Below are 9,557 nucleotides of genomic sequence, written 5' to 3'. Positions count from 1 at the left end.
GAGTATGATATTGATTGTGTACAATGATGATTTATTAGAATTGGTGTTGTTGAAAATTGGCATGAGGAAGAGTATATGATATGTCAATGTGTTTGGGTTTGAACCACTTGGGTAAAATGGGTTAAAATGATGGGATAGTAACTTTGTAAATTGTGGTAAAGTGTCAATGTGTGAGTTGAGGAGGCTTGATGTTGAATTTGATATATTTTGATTGATTTCAAAGAAAAGTGATAAAATTGGCATGTTTTGATTGATTTTGAAAAGAGTTGAAAATGGCACTTTGTGGTTTTGTATGAAAAAATGGTTTTTGGGCATACTTTGACGGGACATAACTTGGACTATGGATCTCCATTTTGTGCCAAATATGTTTAGAAATAAAATTGGATCCGGGTTGTCCATGCCGTTCGAAGAACGGGTGAAAAACGATTTAAAATGAGAAAGTTATGTCCGTCGGAAGATTGGGGGTTGAATCGGTGAATTCTGCAGCTTTTAACTTAGAAAAATTTTAGCAGAATAATCCCCCACGCGTAGGCGCACTTGGCGCGTATGTGCCGTTCTTCCAGAAAGCGCCATCCACGCGTGCGCGTGGTATGCGCGGGCGCACTGATGTGCTGCACCCAATGCTCAGCCATTTTCCAGAGGGTTGTGCCTGAACTGTGCCAGTTTTGTGCCTGGGGCACGAGAGTACCCACGCGTACGCGTGGCTGACGCGTGCGTGTCGATTGGCTAATTTTCAATCCACGCGTTAGCGTGCATGACACATATGCGTCGATGAGTTTTGTGGCCATCCACGCGTGCGCGTGGAGTGCGCGTACGCGTGGCCCTGTTTTCATTCCAAAGTTGATTTTTGAGTTTTAAAAGCCAAATCTCATACTTCTAAGCCTCCAATCTCACCATTTATGTCTTAAATCATTATGATATGCCTAGTAATGGGAAGAGGAGCTAGGAGATGTGGTAACTTGCGAGTGAAGCAAGGGAAAAATGAATGATCAATGAGGATCAAAGATGATTATGTGAGAGGCGGAGGGTGGTGGTGGAAGTGCTTGTTATGCCTTGGGCCGAAAGGCCGTAATTGTTAATAAAACGGTTGGTTATGGATTTAACCGTGAGCCGGGTGGCTGGTTATGGATTTAACCATGGGCCGGATGGCTGGATTGTTGCCGTGTTACGGTGGAGCCATAATTATGGCTAAGAATAAATGCATATATGCTGTTGAATGAATTGTGAATGTTGCACTTCCATTATCGGAGATGAGAGTTTCCCTGGGGGAAAGCAGTGGCTAGCCACCATGTGCTCCAGGTTGAGACTTGAAGCTCTTTTGACCCTATGTCGTCAGGGTGGCCGGGCACTGTGAAAGCCCCGAATGAGCTCACCCCCACAAATATTCACCAGTGAGGGTGATGGATATGGATCATGATTATGATCAAGTTATATTGAGTATAGCTCGAGTTGGGGAGACACGACAGAGGGACAGTCCAATGGTTAACTACCAGGACTTGTTGGGTTGGCTCTATAGCCGACAGATGATATCATCAGCTACTAGGGACAGGCATTCATCATATGCATACTATATGAATTGTTTGAGATTGCCTATTTGACTGCATATTACTTGCTAATTGTCTAAATGCCTTATTTGTTCTTGTTTGTATATTTCTTGTTTGATATAACTGTGTTTGCTACATTATAATCCTGCTGATGGTTGGGAGGTTTGAAGGAATTGGAAAGGGAAGTATTAGTTAGACTGAAGAATCTTTAGTCAGATGCCCTTATATGGTTTAGCTTGTTTATAAGCTTTGAATTATCTGGAGGAAGTTCTAGGATTGCCTTTGGCTTTCCTCTATTATTATGTATTATATATGTGGAAGCTGTTACCATGCTGGGGACCTCTGGTTCTCACCCATGCGGATTTTGTGGTTTTCAGATGCAGGATGTGAGGTTTCTCGCTGAGGCCTGCTGGAGACTTCTGGATTAGCGAAGATCCTTTGTTCTTGGGGACTCTGTTTTAGTTTACATGTTTTGCTTAAATACTTTTATCTCTATTAAATAATACAAACTGTGATGACTCCTCCTATGGGGGATTTTGGAGAATAGGTTTTTTGTATTCGTGTCCCTTTGGGTTTCCTTTGGGGTTTTCTTATTTTATCATATGTATATATTGCTATATGCTCGAACTGGTTATCTTCGCAGCCGGATTTTAAGTCTTGATATTCCTGTTTTTGACACTCCTTTGTATATATATAATCTCGCGTTGGTTTATCCTTGTTCGTTACGTTATCAATCAGAGTGTTGCGCTTTTGAGTTGCGATTTTTGTTTACCCTTTTTTCTACAAAGGCTCCTAGTTATAATCAATTATTCATACTACTATACATACTAAATTTTTATTTTAGAGGTCGTAATATCTTGCCATCTCTGAATTATGACTTAAGCATAAGATTTTGTTTGGTAGGGTGTTACATTATGGTATCTGAGCAGTTCGTTCCTGTAGAGCCTGAGGGATGGACTGACAATGCTTCTGTGCATTCTCTGTGTGTGTGTTATGTGCTATTAGTATATCTGCTTGATATAATTGGCATAAACGTTCATGAGCATGCATTTGGGACCTTGAAGTACTAGACTTCCGATATTGAGACTGATCAACTTAATATCGATTGTTTGGTGTGTAAAGGAACCAGATGGCGCCTCATGGACGCGGTAGAGGCTGTGGTAGAGGCCGTGGTAGAGGTCGTACTAATGCTCGTGCACCTGAGGTTAACTCTAATGACCCGGTAAACCTTATGACTGCGTTGGAGAACGTGGCTGCTGCGATGCAAGCCACTGCTGAAGCTCTTGGGCAACAGATGAACAATTGTGGCAACGACAGAAATAAAGCTCAGGGACCAATAGAGGTCAAAACTTTCTATGTGATGGTAAACAAGTGTAGGGTTGCTGAAGAGTGTGTGAAGAAGGCAGCCGCTGAGAGAAGAAGTCACAAGGGACCATTCTCGCAGAACCGAGGGAAGAGCTTTGCACCTAGAGGTCCACCTTTCAAGTGGGGAAGTTCTTTCAGGAGGCCCAATGGGTCATCCAACTTCGCACAACTAACCAGCAAGTGTACTGGGTCGTCCAAGTAATAAACCTTACGCGAGTAAGGGTCAATCCCACAGAGATTGTTGGTATGAAGCAAGCTATGGTCACCTTGTAAATCTTAGTCAGGCAGACTCAAATGGATATGAATGATGATATACGAAAACATAAAGGTAAAGATAGAAATACTTATGTAATTCATTGGTAGGAATTTCAGATAAGCGTATGAAGATGCTTGTCCCTTCCGTCTCTCTGCTTTCCTACTGTCTTCATCCAATCCTTCTTACTCCTTTCCATGGCAAGCTTATGCAAGGGTTTCACCGTTGTCAGTGGCTACCTCCCATCCTCTTAGTGGAAATGTTCAACGCACCCTGTCACGGCACGGCTATCCATCTGTCGGTTCTCAATCAGGCCGGAATAGAATCCAGTGATTCTTTTGCGTCTGTCACTAACGCCCCGCCTTCAGGAGTTTGAAGCTCGTCACAGTCATTCAATCATTGAATCCTACTCAGAATACCACAGACAAGGTTAGACCTTCCGGATTCTCTTGAATGCCGCCATCAGTTCTAGCCTATACCACGAAGACTCTGATCTCACGGAATGGCTGGCTCGGTTGTCAGGCGAGCACTCGGTTGTCAGGCGATCAACCATGCATCGTGTATCAGGAATCCAAGAGATATTCACCCAATCTAAGGTAGAACGGAGGTGGTTGTCAGGCACACGTTCATAGGTGAGAATGATGATGAGTGTCACGGATCATCACATTCATCAAGTTGAAGAACAAGTGATATCTTGGAACAAGAACAAGCGGAATTGAATAGAAGAACAATAGTAATTGCATTAATACTCGAGGTACAGCAGAGCTCCACACCTTAATCTATGGTGTGTAGAAACTCCACCATTGAAAATACATAAGAACAAGGTCTAGGCATGGCCGTGAGGCCAGCCTCCCAATGATCTAAGAACTAGATGTCCAAAAGATTCTTAATACAATAGTAAAAGGTCCTATATATAGAGAACTAGTAGCCTAGGGTTTACAGAGATGAGTAAATGACATAAAAATCCTCTTCCGGGCCCACTTGGTGTGTGCTTGGGCTGAGCATTGAAGCATTTTCGTGTAGAGACTCTTCTTGGAGTTAAACGCCAGCTTTTATGCCAGTTTGGGCGTTTAACTCCCATTCTTGTGCCAGTTCCGGCGTTTAACGCTGGGAATTCTGAGGGTGACTTTGAACGCCGGTTTGGGCCATCAAATCTTGGGCAAAGTATGGACTATCATATATTGCTAGAAAGCCCAGGATGTCTACTTTCCAACGCCATTGAGAGCGCGCCAATTAGGCTTTTGTAGCTCCAGAAAATCCACTTCGAGTGCAAGGAGGTCAGAATCCAACAGCATCTGCAGTCCTTTTTAGTCTCTGAATCAGATTTTTGCTCAGGTCCCTCAATTTCAGCCAGAAAATACCTGAAATCACAGAAAAATATACAAACTCATAGTAAAGTCCAGAAAAGTAAATTTTAACTAAAAAATAATAAAAATATACTAAAAACTAACTAGATCATACTAAAAACATACTAAAAACAATGCCAAAAAGTGTACAAATTATCCGCTCATCACAACACCAAACTTAAATTATTGCTTGTCCTCAAGCAACTGAAAATCAAATAAGATAAAAAGAAGAGAATATGCAATGAATTCCAAAAACATCTATGAAGATCAGTATTAATTAGATGAGCGGGGCTTTTAGCTTTTTGCCTCTGAACAGTTTTGGCATCTCACTCTATCCTTTGAAATTCAGAATGATTGGCTTCTTTAGGAACTCAGAATCCAGATAGTGTCATTGATTCTCCTAGTTAAGTATGATGATTCTTGAACACAGCTACTTATTGAGTCTTGGCCGTGGCCCAAAGCACTCTGTCTTCCAGTATTACCACCGGATACATACATGCCACAGACACATAATTGGGTGAACCTTTTCGGATTGTGACTCAGCTTTGCTAGAGTCCCCAATTAGAGGTGTCCAGGGTTCTTAAGCACACTCTTTTTGCCTTGGATCACAACTTTATTTCTTTCTTTTTCTTTTCTTTTTCTCTTTTTTTTTTCGTTTTCTTTTTCTTTCTTCTTCTTTTTTTTTCGACATTTTCTCTCTCTTTTTTTTGTATTCACTGCTTTTTTTTTTCTTCAAGAATCATTTTTATGATTTTTCAGATCCTCAGTAACATGTCTCCTTTTTCATCATTCTTTCAAGAGCCAATATTCATGAACCACAAATTCAAAAGACATATGCACTGTTTAAACATACATTCAGAAAACAAAAGTATCGCCACCACATCAAAATAATTAAACTGTTATAAAATTCAGAATTCATGCAATTCTACTCTTTTTCAATTAAGAACATTTTTTATTTAAGAGAGGTGATGGATTCATAGGACATTCATAACTTTAAGACATAGACACTAAGACACTAATGATCACAAGACACAAACATAGACAAACATAAGCACTAAAATTCGAAAAACAGGAAAATAAAGAACAAGGAAATTAAAGAACAGGTCCACTTTAGTGATGGCGGCTTGTTCTTCCTCTTGAAGATCTTATGGAGTGCTTGAGCTCCTCAATGTCTCTTCCTTGTCTTTGTTGCTCTTCTCTTATGATTCTTTGATCTTCTCTAATTTCATGGAGGAGAACAGAGTGTTCTTGGTGCTCCACCCTTAGTTGTCCCATGTTGAAACTCAACTCTCCTAGGAAGGTGTTTAGTTGCTCCCAATAGTTTTGTGGAGGAAAGTGCATCCCTTGAGGCATCTCAGGGATTTGATGATGAGAGGGGTCTCTTGTTTGCTCCATCCTCTTCTTAGTGATGGGCTTGTCCACATCAATGGGGATGTCTCCCTCTATGTCAACTCCAACTGAATAACAGAGGTGACAAATGAGATGAGGAAAGGCTAACCTTGCCAAGGTAGAGGACTTGGTCCAACCTTTGATCAAAGTTGACCCTTCTAGTGTAAGGATGTTCATCTCCTTGCATCATGGGCAAGTTGAATGCCAACCTTACCTTTTCCGGACTAAAATCCAAGTATTTCCCCCGAACCATAGTAAGCCAATTCTTTGGGTCCGGGTTCACACTTTGATCATGGTTCTTGGTGATCCATGCATTGGCATAGAACTCTTGAACCATTAAGATTCCGACTTGCTGAATGGGGTTGGTAAGAACTTCCCAACCTCTTCTTCGAATCTCATGTCGGATCTCCGGATATTCACTCTTTTTGAGTGAAAAAGGGACCTCGGGGATCACCTTCTTCAAGGCCACAACTTCATAGAAGTGGTCTTGATGCACCCTTGAGATGAATCTCTCCATCTCCCATGACTCGGAGGTGGAAGCTTTTGCCTTCCCTTTCCTCTTTCTAGAGGTTTCTCCGGCCTTGGATGCCATAAATGGTTATGGAAAAACAAAAAGCAATGCTTTTACACACCAAACTTAAAACGTTTGCTCGTCCTCGAGCAAAAGAAGAAAGAAGAGAGTAGAAGAAGAAGAAATGAGGAAGAAGGGAATGGCTTTGTGTTCGGCCAAAAAGGGAGAGTAGTGTTGTTTAGGTTGTGTGAAAATGAGGGATTGAAGATGGGTTTATATAGGAGTGGGGGGAGGGTAGGGTTCGGTCATGTATGGGTAGGTTTGGGTGGGAAAGTGGTTTGAATTTGAATGGTGAGGTAGGTGGGGTTTTATGAAGGATGGATGTGAGTGGTGAAGAGAAAGATGGGATTTGATAGGTGAAGGGTTTTTGGGGAAGAGGTATTGAGGTGATTGGTGAATGGGTGAAGAAGAGAGAGAGAGTGGTAGGGTAGGTGGGGATCCTGTGGGGTCCACAGATCCTGAGGTGTCAAGGAAAAGTCATCCCTGCACCAAATGTCATGCAAAAATGCGTTTTGAGCCAATTCTGGCGTTAAACGCCGGGCTGGTGCCCATTTCTGGCGTTTAACGCCAAGAGCTTACCCTTTTCTGGCGTTTAACGCTAGTCTGGTGCCCCTTTCTGGCGTTAAACGCCCAGAATGGTGCCAGACTGGGCGTTAAACGCCCAACTGCTAGCCTTACTGGCATTTAAACGCCAGTAGGTTCTTCCTCTAGTGTGTGCTGTTTTTCTTCCTGTTTTTCTTTCTATTTTTGCTTTTTTAATTGATTTTGTGACTTCTCATGATCATCAACCTACAGAAAATATAAAATAACAAAAGAGAATAGATAAAATATAACATTGGGTTGCCTCCCAACAAGCGCTTCTTTAATGTCAGTAGCTTGACAGAGGGCTCTCATGGAGCCTCAGGGATGCTCAGAGCAATGTTGGAACCTCCCAACACCAAACTTAGAGTTTGAATGTGGGGGTTCAACACCAAACTTAGAATTTGGTTGTGGCCTTCCAACACCAAACTTAGAGTTTGACTGTGGGGGCTCTGTTTGGCTCTATTTTGAGAGAAGCTCTTCATGCTTCCTCTCCATGATGATAGAGGGATATCCTTGAACCTCAAACACAAAGGATTCCTCATTCACTTGAATGATCAATTCTCCTCTATCAACATCAATCACAGCCTTTGCTGTGGCTAGGAAGGGTCTGCCAAGGATGATGAATTCATCCATGCACTTCCCAGTCTCTAGGACTATGAAATCAGCAGGGATGTAATGGTCTTTAACCTTTACCAGAACATCCTCCACAAGTCCATAAGCTTGTTTCTTGAGTTGTCTGCCATCTCTAGTGAGATTTTTGCAGCTTGCACCTCAAAGATCCCTAGCTTCTCCATTACAGAGAGAGGCATGAGGTTTACACTTGACCCTAAGTCACACAAGGCCTTCTTGAAGGTCATGGTGCCTATGGTACAAGGTATTGAGAACTTCCCAGGATCCTGTCTCTTTTGAGGTAATTTCTGCCTAGACAAGTCATCTAGTTCTTTGGTGAGCAAAGGGGGTTCATCTTCCCAAGTCTCATTTCCAAATAACTTGTCATTTAGCTTCATGATTGCTCCAAGGTATTTAGCAACTTGCTCTTCAGTGACATACTCATCCTCTTCAGAGGAAGAATACTCATCAGAGCTCATGAATGGCAGAAGTAAGTTCAATGGAATCTCTATGGTCTCATTTTGAGCCTCAAATTCCCATGGTTCCTCATTGGGGAACTCATTGGAGGCCAGTGGACGTCCATTGAGGTCTTCCTCAGTGGCGTTCACTACCTCTTCCTCCTCTCCAAATTCGGCCATGTTGATGGCCTTGCACTCTCCTTTTGGATTTTCTTTTGTATTGCTTGGAAGAGTACTAAGAGGGAGTTCAGTAATTTTCTTGCTCAGCTGACCCACTTGTCCCTCCAAGTTTCTAATGGAGGACCTTGTTTTAGTCATGAAACTTTGAGTGGTTTTGATTAGATCAGAGACCATGGTTGCTAAGTCAGAGTGGTTCTGCTTAGAATTCTCTGTCTGTTGCTGAGAAGATGATGGAAAAGGCTTGCCATTGCTAAACCTGTTTCTTCCACCATTATTATTGTTGAAACCTTGTTGAGGTCTTTGTTGATCCTTCCATGAGAGATTTGGATGATTTCTCCATGAAGGATTATAGGTGTTTCCATAGGGTTCTCCCATGCAATTCACCTCTTCCATTGAAGGGTTCTCAGGATCATAAGCTTCTTCTTCAGATGAAGCCTCCTTAGTACTACCTGGTGCATTTTGCATTCCAGACAGACTTTGAGAAATCATATTGACTTGCTGAGTCAATATTTTTTTTCTGAGCCAATATGGCATTCAGAGTGTCAATCTCAAGAACTCCTTTCTTCTGATTGGTCCCATTGTTCACAGGATTCCTTTCAGAAGTGTACATGAATTGGTTATTTGCAACCATTTCAATCAGCTCTTGAGCTTCTGTAGGCGTCTTCTTCAGATGAAGAGATCCTCCAGCAGAGCTATCCAAAGACATCTTGGATAGTTCAGAGAGACCATCATAGAAAATTCCAATGATGCTCCATTCAGAAAGCATATCAGTGGGACACTTTCTGATTAATTGTTTGTATCTTTCCCAAGCTTCATAGAGGGATTCTCCTTCCTTCTGTCTGAAGGTTTGGACTTCCACTCTAAGCTTACTCAATTTTTGAGGTGGAAAGAACTTTGCCAATAAGGCATTGACTAGCTTTTCCCAAGAGTTCAGGCTTTCTTTAGGTTGTGAGTCCAACCATATTCTAGCTCTGTCTCTTACAGCAAAAGGGAATAGCATAAGTCTGTAGACCTCAGGGTCAACCCCATTAGTCTTGACAGTGTCACAGATTTGCAAGAACTCAGCTAAAAACTGATGAGGATCTTCCAATGGAAGTCCATGAAACTTGCAATTCTGTTGCATTAGAGAAACTAATTGAGGTTTAAGCTCAAAGTTGTTTGCTCCAATGGCAGGGATAGAGATGCTTCTCCCATAGAAGTCGGGAGTAGGTGCAGTAAAGTCACCCAGCACCTTCCTTGCATTGTTGGCATTGTTGTTGT

The 9,557-nt window shown here is 42.0% G+C and overlaps 1 non-coding gene across 1 annotated transcript; it reads left to right on the top strand.

Moving 5' to 3' along the window:
* Positions 1–9,057: 9,057 nt before the first annotated feature.
* On the top strand, positions 9,058–9,165 carry LOC112718802 (small nucleolar RNA R71). The gene has a single exon (XR_003161129.1). It is a non-coding gene; the product is annotated as a small nucleolar RNA R71 (small nucleolar RNA).
* The last annotated feature ends 392 nt before the right edge of the window (positions 9,166–9,557 follow it).

The sequence above is a fragment of the Arachis hypogaea genome, chromosome 10 (assembly GCF_003086295.3).
Source record: "Arachis hypogaea cultivar Tifrunner chromosome 10, arahy.Tifrunner.gnm2.J5K5, whole genome shotgun sequence".
In the NCBI taxonomy this organism is placed as follows: domain Eukaryota; kingdom Viridiplantae; phylum Streptophyta; class Magnoliopsida; order Fabales; family Fabaceae; genus Arachis; species Arachis hypogaea.
Note: the sequence above shows the minus strand (reverse complement) of the source record. Positions and strands in the feature narration are given on the sequence as shown.